General features: G+C 52.4%; 1 protein-coding gene across 1 annotated transcript in view; it reads left to right on the forward strand.

Annotated features, from left to right (window-relative positions):
- Positions 1-22,037, forward strand: part of LOC131954838 (dynein regulatory complex subunit 7) — a 59,883-nt gene that overhangs the window by 32,092 nt on the left and 5,754 nt on the right. The window lies entirely within an intron of this gene.

The raw sequence follows: 22,037 nt of genomic DNA on the forward strand, positions 1-22,037 counted from the left end.
CCTAGGTCAGTTCTGGTTGGGTGACTTAGGTCAGTGGACGGTCAGTTCTGGTTGGGTGACTTAGATCAGTTCTGGTTGGGTGACTTAGGTCAGTGGACGGTCAGTTCTGGTTGGGTGACTTAGGTCGGTTCTGGTTGGGTGAATTAGGTCAGTGGACGGTCAGTTCTGGTTGGGTGACTTAGGTCGGTTCTGGTTGGGTGACTTAGGTCAGTGGACAGTCGGTTCTGGTTGGGTAACTTAGGTCAGTTCTGGTTGGGTGACTTAGGTCAGTGGACGGTCAGTTCTGGTTGGGTGACTTAAGTCAGTTCTGGTTGGGTGACTTAGGTCGGTTCTGGTTGGGTGACTTAGGTCAGTGGACGGTCAGTTCTGGTTGGGTGACTTAGGTCAGTTCTGGTTGGGTGACTTAGGTCAGTGGACGGTCAGTTCTGGTTCGGTGACGTAGGTCAGTGGACGGTCAGTTCTGGTTGGGTGACTTAGGTCAGTTCTGGTTGGGTGACTTCGGTCAGTGGACGGTCAGTTCTGGTTGGGTGACTTAGGTCAGTGGACGGTCAGATCTGGTTGGGTGACTTAAGTCAGTGGACGGTCAGTTCTGGTTGGGTGACTTAGGTCAGTGGACGGTCAGTTCTGGTTGGGTGACTTAGGTCAGTTCTGGTAGGGTGACCTTGGTCAGTTCTGGTTGGGTAACCTAGGTCAGTGTACGGTCAGTTCTGGTTGGGTGACTTCGGTCAGTTCTGGTTGGGTGACTTAGGTCAGTGGACGGTCAGTTCTGGTTGGGTGACTTAGGTCACTTCTAGTTGGGTGACTTAGGTCACTTCTAGTTGGGTGACTTAGGTCAGTGTACGGTCAGTTCTGGTTGGGTGACTTAGGTGAGTTCTGGTTGGGTGACCTAGGTAAGTGGACGGTCAGTTCTTGTTGGGTGACTTAGGTCAGTGGACGGTCAGATCTGGTTGGGTGACTTAAGTCAGTGGACGGTCAGTTCTGGTTGGGTGACTTAGGTCAGTTCTGGTTGGGTGACTTAGGTCAGTGGACGGTCAGTTCTGGTTGGGTGACCTAGGTCAGTTCTGGTTGGGTGACTTAGGTCGGTTCTGGTTGGGTGACTTAGGTCAGTGGACAGTCAGATCTGGTTAGGTGACTTAGGTCAGTTCTGGTTGGGTGACTTAGGTCAGTGGACGGTCAGTTCTGGTTGGGTGACCTAGGTCAGTTCTGGTTGGGTGACTTAGGTCAGTGGACGGTCAGTTCTGGTTGGGTAACTTAGGTCAGTGGACGGTCAGTTCTGGTTGGGTGACTGAAGTCAGTTCTGGTTGGGTGACTTAGGTCGGTTCTGGTTGGGTGACTTAGGTCAGTGGACGGTCAGTTCTGGTTGGGTGACTTAGGTCAGTGGACGGTCAGTTCTGGTTGGGTGACTTAGGTCGGTTCTGGTTGGGTGACTTAGGTCAGTGGACAGTCGGTTCTGGTTGGGTGACTTAGGTCAGTTCTGGTTGGGTGACTTCGGTCAGTGGACGGTCAGTTCTGGTTGGGTGACTTAGGTCAGTGTACGGTCAGATCTGGTTGGGTGACTTAGGTCAGTGGACGGTCAGTTCTGGTTGGGTGACTTAGGTCAGTGGACGGTCAGTTCTGGTTGGGTGACCTAGGTCAGTTCTGGTTGGGTGACTTAGGTCAGTGGACGGTCAGTTCTGGTTCGGTGACGTAGGTCAGTGGACGGTCAGTTCTGGTTGGGTGACTTCGGTCAGTGGACGGTCAGTTCTGGTTGGGTGACTTAGGTCAGTTCTGGTTGGGTGACTTAGGTCAGTGGACGGTCAGTTCTGGTTGGGTGACTTAGGTCAGTTCTGGTTGGGTGACTTAGGTCAGTTCTGGTTGGGTGACTTCGGTCAGTGGACGGTCAGTTCTGGTTGGGTGACTTAGGTCAGTGTACGGTCAGATCTGGTTGGGTGACTTAAGTCAGTGGACGGTCAGTTCTGGTTGGGTGACTTAGGTCAGTGGACGGTCAGTTCTGGTTGGGTGACTTAGGTCAGTTCTGGTTGGGTGACCTTGGTCAGTTCTGGTTGGGTAACCTAGGTTAGTGTACGGTCAGTTCTGGTTGGGTGACTTCGGTCAGTTCTGGTTGGGTGACTTAGGTCACTTCTAGTTGGGTGACTAAGGTCACTTCTAGTTGGGTGACTTAGGTCAGTGTACGGTCAGTTCTGGTTGGGTGACTTAGGTGAGTTCTGGTTGGGTGACCTAGGTAAGTGGACGGTCAGTTCTTGTTGGGTGACTTAGGTCAGTGGACGGTCAGATCTGGTTGGGTGACTGAAGTCAGTTCTGGTTGGGTGACCTAGGTCAGTGGACGGTCAGTTCTGGTTGGGTAACTTAGGTCAGTGGACGGTCAGATCTGGTTGGGTGACTTAAGTCAGTGGACGGTCAGTTCTGGTTGGGTGACTTAGGTCAGTTCTGGTTGGGTGACTTAGGTCAGTGGACGGTCAGTTCTGGTTGGGTGACTTAGGTCAGTGTACGGTCAGATCTGGTTGGGTGACTTAAGTCAGTGGACGGTCAGTTCTGGTTGGGTGACTTAGGTCAGTGGACGGTCAGTTCTGGTTGGGTGACCTAGGTCAGTTCTGGTTGGGTGACTTAGGTCAGTGGACGGTCAGTTCTGGTTGGGTAACTTAGGTCAGTGGACGGTCAGTTCTGGTTGGGTGACTGAAGTCAGTTCTGGTTGGGTGACTTAGGTCGGTTCTGGTTGGGTGACTTAGGTCAGTGGACGGTCAGTTCTGGTTGGGTGACTTAGGTCGGTTCTGGTTGGGTGACTTAGGTCAGTGGACAGTCGGTTCTGGTTGGGTGACTTAGGTCAGTTCTGGTTGGGTGACTTCGGTCAGTGGACGGTCAGTTCTGGTTGGGTGACTTAGGTCAGTGTACGGTCAGATCTGGTTGGGTGACTTAAGTCAGTGGACGGTCAGTTCTGGTTGGGTGACTTAGGTCAGTGGACGGTCAGTTCTGGTTGGGTGACTTAGGTCAGTTCTGGTAGGGTGACCTTGGTCAGTTCTGGTTGGGTAACCTAGGTCAGTGTACGGTCAGTTCTGGTTGGGTGACTTCGGTCAGTTCTGGTTGGGTGACTTAGGTCAGTGGACGGTCAGTTCTGGTTGGGTGACTTAGGTCACTTCTAGTTGGGTGACTTAGGTCACTTCTAGTTGGGTGACTTAGGTCAGTGTACGGTCAGTTCTGGTTGGGTGACTTAGGTGAGTTCTGGTTGGGTGACCTAGGTAAGTGGACGGTCAGTTCTTGTTGGGTGACTTAGGTCAGTGGACGGTCAGATCTGGTTGGGTGACTTAAGTCAGTGGACGGTCAGTTCTGGTTGGGTGACTTAGGTCAGTTCTGGTTGGGTGACTTAGGTCAGTGGACGGTCAGTTCTGGTTGGGTGACCTAGGTCAGTTCTGGTTGGGTGACTTAGGTCGGTTCTGGTTGGGTGACTTAGGTCAGTGGACAGTCAGATCTGGTTAGGTGACTTAGGTCAGTTCTGGTTGGGTGACTTAGGTCAGTGGACGGTCAGTTCTGGTTGGGTGACCTAGGTCAGTTCTGGTTGGGTGACTTAGGTCAGTGGACGGTCAGTTCTGGTTGGGTAACTTAGGTCAGTGGACGGTCAGTTCTGGTTGGGTGACTGAAGTCAGTTCTGGTTGGGTGACTTAGGTCGGTTCTGGTTGGGTGACTTAGGTCAGTGGACGGTCAGTTCTGGTTGGGTGACTTAGGTCAGTGGACGGTCAGTTCTGGTTGGGTGACTTAGGTCGGTTCTGGTTGGGTGACTTAGGTCAGTGGACAGTCGGTTCTGGTTGGGTGACTTAGGTCAGTTCTGGTTGGGTGACTTCGGTCAGTGGACGGTCAGTTCTGGTTGGGTGACTTAGGTCAGTGTACGGTCAGATCTGGTTGGGTGACTTAGGTCAGTGGACGGTCAGTTCTGGTTGGGTGACTTAGGTCAGTGGACGGTCAGTTCTGGTTGGGTGACCTAGGTCAGTTCTGGTTGGGTGACTTAGGTCAGTGGACGGTCAGTTCTGGTTCGGTGACGTAGGTCAGTGGACGGTCAGTTCTGGTTGGGTGACTTCGGTCAGTGGACGGTCAGTTCTGGTTGGGTGACTTAGGTCAGTTCTGGTTGGGTGACTTAGGTCAGTGGACGGTCAGTTCTGGTTGGGTGACTTAGGTCAGTTCTGGTTGGGTGACTTAGGTCAGTTCTGGTTTGGTGACTTCGGTCAGTGGACGGTCAGTTCTGGTTGGGTGACTTAGGTCAGTGTACGGTCAGATCTGGTTGGGTGACTTAAGTCAGTGGACGGTCAGTTCTGGTTGGGTGACCTTGGTCAGTTCTGGTTGGGTAACCTAGGTCAGTGTACGGTCAGTTCTGGTTGGGTGACTTCGGTCAGTTCTGGTTGGGTGACTTAGGTCAGTGGACGGTCAGTTCTGGTTGGGTGACTTAGGTCACTTCTAGTTGGGTGACTAAGGTCACTTCAAGTTGGGTGACTTAGGTCAGTGTACGGTCAGTTCTGGTTGGGTGACTTAGGTGAGTTCTGGTTGGGTGACCTAGGTAAGTGGACGGTCAGTTCTTGTTGGGTGACTTAGGTCAGTGGACGGTCAGATCTGGTTGGGTGACTTAAGTCAGTGGACGGTCAGTTCTTGTTGGGTGACTTAGGTCAGTGGACGGTCAGATCTGGTTGGGTGACTTAAGTCAGTGGACGGTCAGTTCTGGTTGGGTGACTTAGGTCAGTTCTGGTTGGGTGACTTAGGTCAGTGGACGGTCAGTTCTGGTTGGGTGACTTAGGTCAGTGTACGGTCAGATCTGGTTGGGTGACTTAAGTCAGTGGACGGTCAGTTCTGGTTGGGTGACTTAGGTCAGTGGACGGTCAGTTCTGGTTGGGTGACCTAGGTCAGTTCTGGTTGGGTGACTTAGGTCAGTGGACGGTCAGTTCTGGTTGGGTAACTTAGGTCAGTGGACGGTCAGTTCTGGTTGGGTGACTGAAGTCAGTTCTGGTTGGGTGACTTAGGTCGGTTCTGGTTGGGTGACTTAGGTCAGTGGACGGTCAGTTCTGGTTGGGTGACTTAGGTCGGTTCTGGTTGGGTGACTTAGGTCAGTGGACAGTCGGTTCTGGTTGGGTGACTTAGGTCAGTTCTGGTTGGGTGACTTCGGTCAGTGGACGGTCAGTTCTGGTTGGGTGACTTAGGTCAGTGTACGGTCAGATCTGGTTGGGTGACTTAAGTCAGTGGACGGTCAGTTCTGGTTGGGTGACTTAGGTCAGTGGACGGTCAGTTCTGGTTGGGTGACCTAGGTCAGTTCTGGTTGGGTGACTTAGGTCAGTGGACGGTCAGTTCTGGTTCGGTGACGTAGGTCAGTGGACGGTCAGTTCTGGTTGGGTGACTTCGGTCAGTGGACGGTCAGTTCTGGTTGGGTGACTTAGGTCAGTTCTGGTTGGGTGACTTAGGTCAGTGGACGGTCAGTTCTGGTTGGGTGACTTAGGTCAGTTCTCGTTGGGTGACTTAGGTCAGTTCTGGTTGGGTGACTTCGGTCAGTGGACGGTCAGTTCTGGTTGGGTGACTTAGGTCATTGTACGGTCAGATCTGGTTGGGTGACTTAAGTCAGTGGACGGTCAGTTCGGGTTGGGTGACTTAGGTCAGTGGACGGTCAGTTCTGGTTGGGTGACTTAGGTCAGTTCTGGTTGGGTGACCTTGGTCAGTTCTGGTTGGGTAACCTAGGTCAGGGTACGGTCAGTTCTGGTTGGGTGACTTCGGTCAGTTCTGGTTGGGTGACTTAGGTCAGTGGACGGTCAGTTCTGGTTGGGTGACTTAGGTCACTTCTAGTTGGGTGACTAAGGTCACTTCTAGTTGGGTGACTTAGGTCAGTGTACGGTCAGTTCTGGTTGGGTGACTTAGGTGAGTTCTGGTTGGGTGACCTAGGTAAGTGGACGGTCAGTTCTTGTTGGGTGACTTAGGTCAGTGGACGGTCAGATCTGGTTGGGTGACTTAAGTCAGTGGACGGTCAGTTCTTGTTGGGTGACTTAGGTCAGTGGACGGTCAGATCTGGTTGGGTGACTTAAGTCAGTGGACGGTCAGTTCTTGTTGGGTGACTTAGGTCAGTTCTGGTTGGGTGACTTAGGTCAGTGGACGGTCAGTTCTGGTTGGGTGACTTAGGTCAGTGTACGGTCAGATCTGGTTGGGTGACTTAAGTCAGTGGACGGTCAGTTCTGGTTGGGTGACTTAGGTCAGTGGACGGTCAGTTCTGGTTGGGTGACCTAGGTCAGTTCTGGTTGGGTGACTTAGGTCAGTGGACGGTCAGTTCTGGTTGGGTAACTTAGGTCAGTGGACGGTCAGTTCTGGTTGGGTGACTGAAGTTAGTTCTGGTTGGGTGACTTAGGTCGGTTCTGGTTGGGTGACTTAGGTCAGTGGACGGTCAGTTCTGGTTGGGTGACTTAGGTCGGTTCTGGTTGGGTGACTTAGGTCAGTGGACAGTCGGTTCTGGTTGGGTGACTTAGGTCAGTTCTGGTTGGGTGACTTCGGTCAGTGGACGGTCAGTTCTGGTTGGGTGACTTAGGTCAGTGTACGGTCAGATCTGGTTGGGTGACTTAAGTCAGTGGACGGTCAGTTCTGGTTGGGTGACTTAGGTCAGTGGACGGTCAGTTCTGGTTGGGTGACCTAGGTCAGTTCTGGTTGGGTGACTTAGGTCAGTGGACGGTCAGTTCTGGTTCGGTGACGTAGGTCAGTGGACGGTCAGTTCTGGTTGGGTGACTTCGGTCAGTGGACGGTCAGTTCTGGTTGAGTGACTTAGGTCAGTTCTGGTTGGGTGACTTAGGTCAGTGGACGGTCAGTTCTGGTTGGGTGACTTAGGTCAGTTCTCGTTGGGTGACTTAGGTCAGTTCTGGTTGGGTGACTTCGGTCAGTGGACGGTCAGTTCTGGTTGGGTGACTTAGGTCATTGTACGGTCAGATCTGGTTGGGTGACTTAAGTCAGTGGACGGTCAGTTCTGGTTGGGTGACTTAGGTCAGTGGACGGTCAGTTCTGGTTGGGTGACTTAGGTCAGTTCTGGTTGGGTGACCTTGGTCAGTTCTGGTTGGGTAACCTAGGTCAGGGTACGGTCAGTTCTGGTTGGGTGACTTCGGTCAGTTCTGGTTGGGTGACTTAGGTCAGTGGACGGTCAGTTCTGGTTGGGTGACTTAGGTCACTTCTAGTTGGGTGACTAAGGTCACTTCTAGTTGGGTGACTTAGGTCAGTGTACGGTCAGTTCTGGTTGGGTGACTTAGGTGAGTTCTGGTTGGGTGACCTAGGTAAGTGGACGGTCAGTTCTTGTTGGGTGACTTAGGTCAGTGGACGGTCAGATCTGGTTGGGTGACTTAAGTCAGTGGACGGTCAGTTCTTGTTGGGTGACTTAGGTCAGTGGACGGTCAGATCTGGTTGGGTGACTTAAGTCAGTGGACGGTCAGTTCTTGTTGGGTGACTTAGGTCAGTGGACGGTCAGATCTGGTTGGGTGACTTAAGTCAGTGGACGGTCAGTTCTGGTTGGGTGACTTAGGTCAGTGGACGGTCAGTTCTGGTTGGGTGACTTAGGTCAGTGTACGGTCAGATCTGGTTGGGTGACTTAAGTCAGTGGACGGTCAGTTCTGGTTGGGTGACTTAGGTCAGTGGACGGTCAGTTCTGGTTGGGTGACCTAGGTCAGTTCTGGTTGGGTGACTTAGGTCAGTGGACGGTCAGTTCTGGTTGGGTAACTTAGGTCAGTGGACGGTCAGTTCTGGTTGGAAGACTGAAGTCAGTTCTGGTTGGGTGACTTAGGTCGGTTCTGGTTGGGTGACTTAGGTCAGTGGACGGTCAGTTCTGGTTGGGTGACTTAGGTCGGTTCTGGTTGGGTGACTTAGGTCAGTGGACAGTCGGTTCTGGTTGGGTGACTTAGGTCAGTTCTGGTTGGGTGACTTCGGTCAGTGGACGGTCAGTTCTGGTTGGGTGACTTAGGTCAGTGTACGGTCAGATCTGGTTGGGTGACTTAAGTCAGTGGACGGTCAGTTCTGGTTGGGTGACTTAGGTCAGTGGACGGTCAGTTCTGGTTGGGTGACCTAGGTCAGTTCTGGTTGGGTGACTTAGGTCAGTGGACGGTCAGTTCTGGTTCGGTGACGTAGGTCAGTGGACGGTCAGTTCTGGTTGGGTGACTTCGGTCAGTGGACGGTCAGTTCTGGTTGGGTGACTTAGGTCGGTTCTGTTTGGGTGACTTAGGTCAGTGGACAGTCGGTTCTGGTTGGGTGACTTAGGTCAGTTCTGGTTGGGTGACTTCGGTCAGTGGACGGTCAGTTCTGGTTGGGTGACTTAGGTCAGTGTACGGTCAGATCTGGTTGGGTGACTTAAGTCAGTGGACGGTCAGTTCTGGTTGGGTGACTTAGGTCAGTGGACGGTCAGTTCTGGTTGGGTGACCTAGGTCAGTTCTGGTTGGGTGACTTAGGTCAGTGGACGGTCAGTTCTGGTTCGGTGACGTAGGTCAGTGGACGGTCAGTTCTGGTTGGGTGACTTCGGTCAGTGGACGGTCAGTTCTGGTTGGGTGACTTAGGTCAGTTCTGGTTGGGTGACTTAGGTAAGTGGACGGTCAGTTCTGGTTGGGTGACTTAGGTCAGTTCTCGTTGGGTGACTTAGGTCAGTTCTGGTTGGGTGACTTCGGTCAGTGGACGGTCAGTTCTGGTTGGGTGACTTAGGTCATTGTACGGTCAGATCTGGTTGGGTGACTTAAGTCAGTGGACGGTCAGTTCTGGTTGGGTGACTTAGGTCAGTGGACGGTCAGTTCTGGTTGGGTGACTTAGGTCAGTTCTGGTTGGGTGACCTTGGTCAGTTCTGGTTGGGTAACCTAGGTCAGGGTACGGTCAGTTCTGGTTGGGTGACTTCGGTCAGTTCTGGTTGGGTGACTTAGGTCAGTGGACGGTCAGTTCTGGTTGGGTGACTTAGGTCACTTCTAGTTGGGTGACTAAGGTCACTTCTAGTTGGGTGACTTAGGTCAGTGTACGGTCAGTTCTGGTTGGGTGACTTAGGTGAGTTCTGGTTGGGTGACCTAGGTAAGTGGACGGTCAGTTCTTGTTGGGTGACTTAGGTCAGTGGACGGTCAGATCTGGTTGGGTGACTTAAGTCAGTGGACGGTCAGTTCTTGTTGGGTGACTTAGGTCAGTGGACGGTCAGATCTGGTTGGGTGACTTAAGTCAGTGGACGGTCAGTTCTTGTTGGGTGACTTAGGTCAGTGGACGGTCAGATCTGGTTGGGTGACTTAAGTCAGTGGACGGTCAGTTCTGGTTGGGTGACTTAGGTCAGTGGACGGTCAGTTCTGGTTGGGTGACCTAGGTCAGTTCTGGTTGGGTGACTTAGGTCAGTGGACGGTCAGTTCTGGTTGGGTAACTTAGGTCAGTGGACGGTCAGTTCTGGTTGGGTGACTGAAGTCAGTTCTGGTTGGGTGACTTAGGTCGGTTCTGGTTGGGTGACTTAGGTCAGTGGACGGTCAGTTCTGGTTGGGTGACTTAGGTCGGTTCTGGTTGGGTGACTTAGGTCAGTGGACAGTCGGTTCTGGTTGGGTGACTTAGGTCAGTTCTGGTTGGGTGACTTCGGTCAGTGGACGGTCAGTTCTGGTTGGGTGACTTAGGTCAGTGTACGGTCAGATCTGGTTGGGTGACTTAAGTCAGTGGACGGTCAGTTCTGGTTGGGTGACTTAGGTCAGTGGACGGTCAGTTCTGGTTGGGTGACCTAGGTCAGTTCTGGTTGGGTGACTTAGGTCAGTGGACGGTCAGTTCTGGTTCGGTGACGTAGGTCAGTGGACGGTCAGTTCTGGTTGGGTGACTTCGGTCAGTGGACGGTCAGTTCTGGTTGGGTGACTTAGGTCAGTTCTGGTTGGGTGACTTAGGTCAGTGGACGGTCAGTTCTGGTTGGGTGACTTAGGTCAGTTCTCGTTGGGTGACTTAGGTCAGTTCTGGTTCGGTGACTTCGGTCAGTGGACGGTCAGTTCTGGTTGGGTGACTTAGGTCATTGTACGGTCAGATCTGGTTGGGTGACTTAAGTCAGTGGACGGTCAGTTCTGGTTGGGTGACTTAGGTCAGTGGACGGTCAGTTCTGGTTGGGTGACTTAGGTCAGTTCTGGTTGGGTGACCTTGGTCAGTTCTGGTTGGGTAACCTAGGTCAGGGTACGGTCAGTTCTGGTTGGGTGACTTCGGTCAGTTCTGGTTGGGTGACTTAGGTCAGTGGACGGTCAGTTCTGGTTGGGTGACTTAGGTCACTTCTAGTTGGGTGACTAAGGTCACTTCTAGTTGGGTGACTTAGGTCAGTGTACGGTCAGTTCTGGTTGGGTGACTTAGGTGAGTTCTGGTTGGGTGACCTATGTAAGTGGACGGTCAGTTCTTGTTGGGTGACTTAGGTCAGTGGACGGTCAGATCTGGTTGGGTGACTTAAGTCAGTGGACGGTCATTTCTTGTTGGGTGACTTAGGTCAGTGGACGGTCAGATCTGGTTGGGTGACTTAAGTCAGTGGACGGTAAGTTCTGGTTGGGTGACTTAGGTCAGTTCTGGTTGGGTGACTTAGGTCAGTGGACGGTCAGTTCTGGTTGGGTGACTTAGGTCAGTGTACGGTCAGATCTGGTTGGGTGACTTAAGTCAGTGGACGGTCAGTTCTGGTTGGGTGACTTAGGTCAGTGGACGGTCAGTTCTGGTAGGGTGACCTAGGTCAGTTCTGGTTGGGTGACTTAGGTCAGTGGACGGTCAGTTCTGGTTCGGCGACGTAGGTCAGTGGACGGTCAGTTCTGGTTGGGTGACTTCGGTCAGTGGACGGTCAGTTCTGGTTGGGTGACTTAGGTCAGTTCTGGTTGGGTGACTTAGGTCAGTGGACGGTCAGTTCTGGTTGGGTGACTTAGGTCAGTTCTGGTTGGGTGACTTAGGTCAGTTCTGGTTGGGTGACTTCTGTCAGTGGACGGTCAGTTCTGGTTGGGTGACTTAGGTCAGTGTACGGTCAGATCTGGTTGGGTGACTTAAGTCAGTGGACGGTCAGTTCTGGTTGGGTGACTTAGGTCAGTGGACGGTCAGTTCTGGTTGGGTGACTTAGGTCAGTTCTGGTTGGGTGACCTTGGTCAGTTCTGGTTGGGTAACCTAGGTCAGTGTACGGTCAGTTCTGGTTGGGTGACTTCGGTCAGTTCTGGTTGGGTGACTTAGGTCAGTGGACGGTCAGTTCTGGTTGGGTGACTTAGGTCACTTCTAGTTGGGTAACTTAGGTCAGTGTACGGTCAGTTCTGGTTGGGTGACGTAGGTCAGTGGACGGTCAGTTCTGGTTGGTAACTTAGGTCAGTTCTGGTTGGGTGACTTAGGTCACTTCTAGTTGGGTGACTTAGGTCACTTCTAGTTGGGTGACTTAGGTCAGTGTACGGTCAGTTCTGGTTGGGTGACTTAGGTGAGTTCTGGTTGGGTGACCTATTTCAGTGGACGGTCAGTTCTGGTTGGGTGACTTAGGTCAGTGGACGGTCAGATCTGGTTGTGTGACTTAGGTCAGTGGACGGTCAGATCTGGTTGGGTGACTTAAGTCAGTGGACGGTCAGTTCTGGTTGGGTGACTTAGGTCAGTTCTGGTTGGGTGACTTAGGTCAGTGGACGGTCAGTTCTGGTTGGGTGACTTAGGTCAGTTCTCGTTGGGTGACTTAGGTCAGTTCTGGTTGGGTGACTTCGGTCAGTGGACGGTCAGTTCTGGTTGGGTGACTTAGGTCATTGTACGGTCAGATCTGATTGGGTGACTTAAGTCAGTGGACGGTTAGTTCTGGTTGGGTGACTTAGGTCAGTGGACGGTCAGTTCTGGTTGGGTGACTTAGGTCAGTTCTGGTTGGGTGACCTTGGTCAGTTCTGGTTGGGTAACCTAGGTCAGTGTACGGTCAGTTCTGGTTGGGTGACTTCGGTCAGTTCTGGTTGGGTGACTTAGGTCAGTGGACGGTCAGTTCTGGTTGGGTGACTTAGGTCACTTCTAGTTGGGTGACTAAGGTCACTTCTAGTTGGGTGACTTAGGTCAGTGTACGGTCAGTTCTGGTTGGGTGACTTAGGTGAGTTCTGGTTGGGTGACCTAGGTAAGTGGACGGTCAGTTCTTGTTGGGTGACTTAGGTCAGTGGACGGTCAGATCTGGTTGGGTGACTTAAGTCAGTGGACGGTCAGTTCTTGTTGGGTGACTTAGGTCAGTGGACGGTCAGATCTGGTTGGGTGACTTAAGTCAGTGGACGGTAAGTTCTGGTTGGGTGACTTAGGTCAGTTCTGGTTGGGTGACTTAGGTCAGTGGACGGTCAGTTCTGGTTGGGTGACTTAGGTCAGTGTACGGTCAGATCTGGTTGGGTGACTTAAGTCAGTGGACGGTCAGTTCTGGTTGGGTGACTTAGGTCAGTGGACGGTCAGTTCTGGTTGGGTGACCTAGGTCAGTTCTGGTTGGGTGACTTAGGTCAGTGGACGGTCAGTTCTGGTTCGGCGACGTAGGTCAGTGGACGGTCAGTTCTGGTTGGGTGACTTCGGTCAGTGGACGGTCAGTTCTGGTTGGGTGACTTAGGTCAGTTCTGGTTGGGTGACTTAGGTCAGTGGACGGTCAGTTCTGGTTGGGTGACTTAGGTCAGTTCTGGTTGGGTGACTTAGGTCAGTTCTGGTTGGGTGACTTCTGTCAGTGGACGGTCAGTTCTGGTTGGGTGACTTAGGTCAGTGTACGGTCAGATCTGGTTGGGTGACTTAGGTCAGTGGACGGTCAGTTCTGGTTGGGTGACTTAGGTCGGTTCTGGTTGGGTGACTTAGGTCAGTGGACAGTCGGTTCTGGTTGGGTGACTTAGGTCAGTTCTGGTTGGGTGACTTCGGTCAGTGGACGGTCAGTTCTGGTTGGGTGACTTAGGTCAGTGTACGGTCAGATCTGGTTGGGTGACTTAAGTCAGTGGACGGTCAGTTCTGGTTGGGTGACTTAGGTCAGTGGACGGTCAGTTCTGGTTGGGTGACCTAGGTCAGTTCTGGTTGGGTGACTTAGGTCAGTGGACGGTCAGTTCTGGTTCGGTGACGTAGGTCAGTGGACGGTCAGTTCTGGTTGGGTGACTTCGGTCAGTGGACGGTCAGTTCTGGTTGGGTGACTTAGGTCAGTTCTGGTTGGGTGACTTAGGTCAGTGGACGGTCAGTTCTGGTTGGGTGACTTAGGTCAGTTCTCGTTGGGTGACTTAGGTCAGTTCTGGTTCGGTGACTTCGGTCAGTGGACGGTCAGTTCTGGTTGGGTGACTTAGGTCATTGTACGGTCAGATCTGGTTGGGTGACTTAAGTCAGTGGACGGTCAGTTCTGGTTGGGTGACTTCGGTCAGTGGACGGTCAGTTCTGGTTGGGTGACTTAGGTCAGTTCTGGTTGGGTGACTTAGGTCAGTGGACGGTCAGTTCTGGTTGGGTGACTTAGGTCAGTTCTGGTTGGGTGACTTAGGTCAGTTCTGGTTGGGTGACTTCTGTCAGTGGACGGTCAGTTCTGGTTGGGTGACTTAGGTCAGTGTACGGTCAGATCTGGTTGGGTGACTTAAGTCAGTGGACGGTCAGTTCTGGTTGGGTGACTTAGGTCAGTGGACGGTCAGTTCTGGTTGGGTGACTTAGGTCAGTTCTGGTTGGGTGACCTTGGTCAGTTCTGGTTGGGTAACCTAGGTCAGTGTACGGTCAGTTCTGGTTGGGTGACTTCGGTCAGTTCTGGTTGGGTGACTTAGGTCAGTGGACGGTCAGTTCTGGTTGGGTGACTTAGGTCACTTCTAGTTGGGTAACTTAGGTCAGTGTACGGTCAGTTCTGGTTGGGTGACGTAGGTCAGTGGACGGTCAGTTCTGGTTGGTAACTTAGGTCAGTTCTGGTTGGGTGACTTAGGTCACTTCTAGTTGGGTGACTTAGGTCACTTCTAGTTGGGTGACTTAGGTCAGTGTACGGTCAGTTCTGGTTGGGTGACTTAGGTGAGTTCTGGTTGGGTGACCTATTTCAGTGGACGGTCAGTTCTGGTTGGGTGACTTAGGTCAGTGGACGGTCAGATCTGGTTGTGTGACTTAGGTCAGTGGACGGTCAGATCTGGTTGGGTGACTTAAGTCAGTGGACGGTCAGTTCTGGTTGGGTGACTTAGGTCAGTTCTGGTTGGGTGACTTAGGTCAGTGGACGGTCAGTTCTGGTTGGGTGACTTAGGTCAGTTCTCGTTGGGTGACTTAGGTCAGTTCTGGTTGGGTGACTTCGGTCAGTGGACGGTCAGTTCTGGTTGGGTGACTTAGGTCATTGTACGGTCAGATCTGATTGGGTGACTTAAGTCAGTGGACGGTTAGTTCTGGTTGGGTGACTTAGGTCAGTGGACGGTCAGTTCTGGTTGGGTGACTTAGGTCAGTTCTGGTTGGGTGACCTTGGTCAGTTCTGGTTGGGTAACCTAGGTCAGTGTACGGTCAGTTCTGGTTGGGTGACTTCGGTCAGTTCTGGTTGGGTGACTTAGGTCAGTGGACGGTCAGTTCTGGTTGGGTGACTTAGGTCACTTCTAGTTGGGTGACTAAGGTCACTTCTAGTTGGGTGACTTAGGTCAGTGTACGGTCAGTTCTGGTTGGGTGACTTAGGTGAGTTCTGGTTGGGTGACCTAGGTAAGTGGACGGTCAGTTCTTGTTGGGTGACTTAGGTCAGTGGACGGTCAGATCTGGTTGGGTGACTTAAGTCAGTGGACGGTCAGTTCTTGTTGGGTGACTTAGGTCAGTGGACGGTCAGATCTGGTTGGGTGACTTAAGTCAGTGGACGGTAAGTTCTGGTTGGGTGACTTAGGTCAGTTCTGGTTGGGTGACTTAGGTCAGTGGACGGTCAGTTCTGGTTGGGTGACTTAGGTCAGTGTACGGTCAGATCTGGTTGGGTGACTTAAGTCAGTGGACGGTCAGTTCTGGTTGGGTGACTTAGGTCAGTGGACGGTCAGTTCTGGTTGGGTGACCTAGGTCAGTTCTGGTTGGGTGACTTAGGTCAGTGGACGGTCAGTTCTGGTTCGGCGACGTAGGTCAGTGGACGGTCAGTTCTGGTTGGGTGACTTCGGTCAGTGGACGGTCAGTTCTGGTTGGGTGACTTAGGTCAGTTCTGGTTGGGTGACTTAGGTCAGTGGACGGTCAGTTCTGGTTGGGTGACTTAGGTCAGTTCTGGTTGGGTGACTTAGGTCAGTTCTGGTTGGGTGACTTCTGTCAGTGGACGGTCAGTTCTGGTTGGGTGACTTAGGTCAGTGTACGGTCAGATCTGGTTGGGTGACTTAGGTCAGTTCTGGTTGGGTGACTTCGGTCAGTGGACGGTCAGTTCTGGTTGGGTGACTTAGGTCAGTGGACGGTCAGATCTGGTTGGGTGACTTAAGTCAGTGGACGGTCAGTTCTGGTTGGGTGACTTAGGTCAGTGGACGGTCAGTTCTGGTTGGGTGACTTAGGTCAGTTCTGGTAGGGTGACCTTGGTCAGTTCTGGTTGGGTAACCTAGGTCAGTGTACGGTCAGTTCTGGTTGGGTGACTTCGGTCAGTTCTGGTTGGGTGACTTAGGTCAGTGGACGGTCAGTTCTGGTTGGGTGACTTAGGTCACTTCTAGTTGGGTGACTTAGGTCACTTCTAGTTGGGTGACTTAGGTCAGTGTACGGTCAGTTCTGGTTGGGTGACTTAGGTGAGTTCTGGTTGGGTGACCTAGGTAAGTGGACGGTCAGTTCTTGTTGGGTGACTTAGGTCAGTGGACGGTCAGATCTGGTTGGGTGACTTAAGTCAGTGGACGGTCAGTTCTGGTTGGGTGACTTAGGTCAGTTCTGGTTGGGTGACTTAGGTCAGTGGACGGTCAGTTCTGGTTGGGTGACTTAGGTCAGTGTACGGTCAGATCTGGTTGGGTGACTTAAGTCAGTGGACGGTCAGTTCTGGTTGGGTGACTTAGGTCAGTGGACGGTCAGTTCTGGTTGGGTGACCTAGGTTAGTTCTGGTTGGGTGACTTAGGTCAGTGGACGGTCAGTTCTGGTTGGGTAACTTAGGTCAGTGGACGGTCAGTTCTGGTTGGGTGACTGAAGTCAGTTCTGGTTGGGTGACTTAGGTCGGTTCTGGTTGGGTGACTTAGGTCAGTGGACGGTCAGTTCTGGTTGGGTGACTTAGGTCGGTTCTGGTTGGGTGACTTAGGTCAGTGGACAGTCGGTTCTGGTTGGGTGACTTAGGTCAGTTCTGGTTGGGTGACTTCGGTCAGTGGACGGTCAGTTCTGGTTGGGTGACTTAGGTCAGTGTACGGTCAGATCTGGTTGGGTGACTTAAGTCAGTGGACGGTCAGTTCTGGTTGGGTGACTTAGGTCAGTGGACGGTCAGTTCTGGTTGGGTGACCTAGGTCAGTTCTGGTTGGGTGACTTAGGTCAGTGGACGGTCAGTTCTGGTTCGGTGACGTAGGTTAGTGGACGGTAAGTTCTGGTTGGGTGACTTCGGTCAGTGGATGGTCAGTTCTGGTTGGGTGACTTAGGTCAGTTCTGGTTGGGTGACTTAGGTCAGTGGACGGTCAGTTCTGGTTGGGTGACTTAGGTCAGTTCTCGTTGGGTGACTTAGGTCAGTTCTGGTTGGGTGACTTCGGTCAGTGGACGGTCAGTTCTGGTTGGGTGACTTAGGTCATTGTACGGTCAGATCTGGTTGGGTGACTTAAGTCAGTGGACGGTCAGTTCTGGTTGGGTGACTTAGGTCAGTGGACGGTCAGTTCTGGTTGGGTGACTTAGGTCAGTTCTGGTTGGGTGACCTTGGTCAGTTCTGGTTGGGTAACCTAGGTCAGGGTACGGTCAGTTCTGGTTGGGTGACTTCGGTCAGTTCTGGTTGGGTGACTTAGGTCAGTGGACGGTCAGTTCTGGTTGGGTGACTTAGGTCACTTCTAGTTGGGTGACTAAGGTCACTTCTAGTTGGGTGACTTAGGTCAGTGTACGGTCAGTTCTGGTTGGGTGACTTAGGTGAGTTCTGGTTGGGTGACCTAGGTAAGTGGACGGTCAGTTCTTGTTGGGTGACTTAGGTCAGTGGACGGTCAGATCTGGTTGGGTGACTTAAGTCAGTGGACGGTCAGTTCTTGTTGGGTGACTTAGGTCAGTGGACGGTCAGATCTGGTTGGGTGACTTAAGTCAGTGGACGGTAAGTTCTGGTTGGGTGACTTAGGTCAGTTCTGGTTGGGTGACTTAGGTCAGTGGACGGTCAGTTCTGGTTGGGTGACTTAGGTCAGTGTACGGTCAGATCTGGTTGGGTGACTTAAGTCAGTGGACGGTCAGTTCTGGTTGGGTGACTTAGGTCAGTGGACGGTCAGTTCTGGTTGGGTGACCTAGGTCAGTTCTGGTTGGGTGACTTAGGTCAGTGGACGGTCAGTTCTGGTTCGGCGACGTAGGTCAGTGGACGGTCAGTTCTGGTTGGGTGACTTCGGTCAGTGGACGGTCAGTTCTGGTTGGGTGACTTAGGTCAGTTCTGGTTGGGTGACTTAGGTCAGTGGACGGTCAGTTCTGGTTGGGTGACTTAGGTCAGTTCTGGTTGGGTGACTTAGGTCAGTTCTGGTTGGGTGACTTCTGTCAGTGGACGGTCAGTTCTGGTTGGGTGACTTAGGTCAGTGTACGGTCAGATCTGGTTGGGTGACTTAAGTCAGTGGACGGTCAGTTCTGGTTGGGTGACTTAGGTCAGTGGACGGTCAGTTCTGGTTGGGTGACTTAGGTCAGTTCTGGTTGGGTGACCTTGGTCAGTTCTGGTTGGGTAACCTAGGTCAGTGTACGGTCAGTTCTGGTTGGGTGACTTCGGTCAGTTCTGGTTGGGTGACTTAGGTCAGTGGACGGTCAGTTCTGGTTGGGTGACTTAGGTCACTTCTAGTTGGGTAACTTAGGTCAGTGTACGGTCAGTTCTGGTTGGGTGACGTAGGTCAGTGGACGGTCAGTTCTGGTTGGGTAACTTAGGTCAGTTCTGGTTGGGTGACTTAGGTCACTTCTAGTTGGGTGACTTAGGTCACTTCTAGTTGGGTGACTTAGGTCAGTGTACGGTCAGTTCTGGTTGGGTGACTTAGGTGAGTTCTGGTTGGGTGACCTATTTCAGTGGACGGTCAGTTCTGGTTGGGTGACTTAGGTCAGTGGACGGTCAGATCTGGTTGTGTGACTTAGGTCAGTGGACGGTCAGATCTGGTTGGGTGACTTAAGTCAGTGGACGGTCAGTTCTGGTTGGGTGACTTAGGTCAGTTCTGGTTGGGTGACTTAGGTCAGTGGACGGTCAGTTCTGGTTGGGTGACTTAGGTCAGTTCTCGTTGGGTGACTTAGGTCAGTTCTGGTTGGGTGACTTCGGTCAGTGGACGGACAGTTCTGGTTGGGTGACTTAGGTCATTGTACGGTCAGATCTGGTTGGGTGACTTAAGTCAGTGGACGGTCAGTTCTGGTTGGGTGACTTAGGTCAGTGGACGGTCAGTTCTGGTTGGGTGACTTAGGTCAGTTCTGGTTGGGTGACCTTGGTCAGTTCTGGTTGGGTAACCTAGGTCAGTGTACGGTCAGTTCTGGTTGGGTGACTTCGGTCAGTTCTGGTTGGGTGACTTAGGTCAGTGGACGGTCAGTTCTGGTTGGGTGACTTAGGTCACTTCTAGTTGGGTGACTAAGGTCACTTCTAGTTGGGTGACTTAGGTCAGTGTACGGTTAGTTCTGGTTGGGTGACTTAGGTGAGTTCTGGTTGGGTGACCTAGGTAAGTGGACGGTCAGTTCTTGTTGGGTGACTTAGGTCAGTGGACGGTCAGATCCGGTTGGGTGACTTAAGTCAGTGGACGGTCAGTTCTTGTTGGGTGACTTAGGTCAGTGGACGGTCAGATCTGGTTGGGTGACTTAAGTCAGTGGACGGTAAGTTCTGGTTGGGTGACTTAGGTCAGTTCTGGTTGGGTGACTTAGGTCAGTGGACGGTCAGTTCTGGTTGGGTGACTTAGGTCAGTGTACGGTCAGATCTGGTTGGGTGACTTAAGTCAGTGGACGGTCAGTTCTGGTTGGGTGACTTAGGTCAGTGGACGGTCAGTTCTGGTTGGGTGACCTAGGTCAGTTCTGGTTGGGTGACTTAGGTCAGTGGACGGTCAGTTCTGGTTCGGCGACGTAGGTCAGTGGACGGTCAGTTCTGGTTGGGTGACTTCGGTCAGTGGACGGTCAGTTCTGGTTGGGTGACTTAGGTCAGTTCTGGTTGGGTGACTTAGGTCAGTGGACGGTCAGTTCTGGTTGGGTGACTTAGGTCAGTTCTGGTTGGGTGACTTAGGTCAGTGGACAGTCGGTTCTGGTTGGGTGACTTAGGTCAGTTCTGGTTGGGTGACTTCGGTCAGTGGACGGTCAGTTCTGGTTGGGTGACTTAGGTCAGTGTACGGTCAGATCTGGTTGGGTGACTTAAGTCAGTGGACGGTCAGTTCTGGTTGGGTGACTTAGGTCAGTGGACGGTCAGTTCTGGTTGGGTGACCTAGGTCAGTTCTGGTTGGGTGACTTAGGTCAGTGGACGGTCAGTTCTGGTTCGGTGACGTAGGTTAGTGGACGGTAAGTTCTGGTTGGGTGACTTCGGTCAGTGGATGGTCAGTTCTGGTTGGGTGACTTAGGTCAGTTCTGGTTGGGTGACTTAGGTCAGTGGACGGTCAGTTCTGGTTGGGTGACTTAGGTCAGTTCTCGTTGGGTGACTTAGGTCAGTTCTGGTTGGGTGACTTCGGTCAGTGGACGGTCAGTTCTGGTTGGGTGACTTAGGTCATTGTACGGTCAGATCTGGTTGGGTGACTTAAGTCAGTGGACGGTCAGTTCTGGTTGGGTGACTTAGGTCAGTGGACGGTCAGTTCTGGTTGGGTGACTTAGGTCAGTTCTGGTTGGGTGACCTTGGTCAGTTCTGGTTGGGTAACCTAGGTCAGGGTACGGTCAGTTCTGGTTGGGTGACTTCGGTCAGTTCTGGTTGGGTGACTTAGGTCAGTGGACGGTCAGTTCTGGTTGGGTGACTTAGGTCACTTCTAGTTGGGTGACTAAGGTCACTTCTAGTTGGGTGACTTAGGTCAGTGTACGGTCAGTTCTGGTTGGGTGACTTAGGTGAGTTCTGGTTGGGTGACCTAGGTAAGTGGACGGTCAGTTCTTGTTGGGTGACTTAGGTCAGTGGACGGTCAGATCTGGTTGGGTGACTTAAGTCAGTGGACGGTCAGTTCTTGTTGGGTGACTTAGGTCAGTGGACGGTCAGATCTGGTTGGGTGACTTAAGTCAGTGGACGGTAAGTTCTGGTTGGGTGACTTAGGTCAGTTCTGGTTGGGTGACTTAGGTCAGTGGACGGTCAGTTCTGGTTGGGTGACTTAGGTCAGTGTACGGTCAGATCTGGTTGGGTGACTTAAGTCAGTGGACGGTCAGTTCTGGTTGGGTGACTTAGGTCAGTGGACGGTCAGTTCTGGTTGGGTGACCTAGGTCAGTTCTGGTTGGGTGACTTAGGTCAGTGGACGGTCAGTTCTGGTTCGGCGACGTAGGTCAGTGGACGGTCAGTTCTGGTTGGGTGACTTCGGTCAGTGGACGGTCAGTTCTGGTTGGGTGACTTAGGTCAGTTCTGGTTGGGTGACTTAGGTCAGTGGACGGTCAGTTCTGGTTGGGTGACTTAGGTCAGTTCTGGTTGGGTGACTTAGGTCAGTTCTGGTTGGGTGACTTCTGTCAGTGGACGGTCAGTTCTGGTTGGGTGACTTAGGTCAGTGTACGGTCAGATCTGGTTGGGTGACTTAAGTCAGTGGACGGTCAGTTCTGGTTGGGTGACTTAGGTCAGTGGACGGTCAGTTCTGGTTGGGTGACTTAGGTCAGTTCTGGTTGGGTGACCTTGGTCAGTTCTGGTTGGGTAACCTAGGTCAGTGTACGGTCAGTTCTGGTTGGGTGACTTCGGTCAGTTCTGGTTGGGTGACTTAGGTCAGTGGACGGTCAGTTCTGGTTGGGTGACTTAGGTCACTTCTAGTTGGGTAACTTAGGTCAGTGTACGGTCAGTTCTGGTTGGGTGACGTAGGTCAGTGGACGGTCAGTTCTGGTTGGGTAACTTAGGTCAGTTCTGGTTGGGTGACTTAGGTCACTTCTAGTTGGGTGACTTAGGTCACTTCTAGTTGGGTGACTTAGGTCAGTGTACGGTCAGTTCTGGTTGGGTGACTTAGGTGAGTTCTGGTTGGGTGACCTATTTCAGTGGACGGTCAGTTCTGGTTGGGTGACTTAGGTCAGTGGACGGTCAGATCTGGTTGTGTGACTTAGGTCAGTGGACGGTCAGATCTGGTTGGGTGACTTAAGTCAGTGGACGGTCAGTTCTGGTTGGGTGACTTAGGTCAGTTCTGGTTGGGTGACTTAGGTCAGTGGACGGTCAGTTCTGGTTGGGTGACTTAGGTCAGTTCTCGTTGGGTGACTTAGGTCAGTTCTGGTTGGGTGACTTCGGTCAGTGGACGGACAGTTCTGGTTGGGTGACTTAGGTCATTGTACGGTCAGATCTGGTTGGGTGACTTAAGTCAGTGGACGGTCAGTTCTGGTTGGGTGACTTAGGTCAGTGGACGGTCAGTTCTGGTTGGGTGACTTAGGTCAGTTCTGGTTGGGTGACCTTGGTCAGTTCTGGTTGGGTAACCTAGGTCAGTGTACGGTCAGTTCTGGTTGGGTGACTTCGGTCAGTTCTGGTTGGGTGACTTAGGTCAGTGGACGGTCAGTTCTGGTTGGGTGACTTAGGTCACTTCTAGTTGGGTGACTAAGGTCACTTCTAGTTGGGTGACTTAGGTCAGTGTACGGTTAGTTCTGGTTGGGTGACTTAGGTGAGTTCTGGTTGGGTGACCTAGGTAAGTGGACGGTCAGTTCTTGTTGGGTGACTTAGGTCAGTGGACGGTCAGATCCGGTTGGGTGACTTAAGTCAGTGGACGGTCAGTTCTTGTTGGGTGACTTAGGTCAGTGGACGGTCAGATCTGGTTGGGTGACTTAAGTCAGTGGACGGTAAGTTCTGGTTGGGTGACTTAGGTCAGTTCTGGTTGGGTGACTTAGGTCAGTGGACGGTCAGTTCTGGTTGGGTGACTTAGGTCAGTGTACGGTCAGATCTGGTTGGGTGACTTAAGTCAGTGGACGGTCAGTTCTGGTTG

Source organism: Physella acuta, unplaced genomic scaffold, assembly GCF_028476545.2.
Source record: "Physella acuta isolate Inbredline_101_S28 unplaced genomic scaffold, ASM2847654v3 ptg000079l, whole genome shotgun sequence".
NCBI lineage: Eukaryota > Metazoa > Mollusca > Gastropoda > Physidae > Physella > Physella acuta.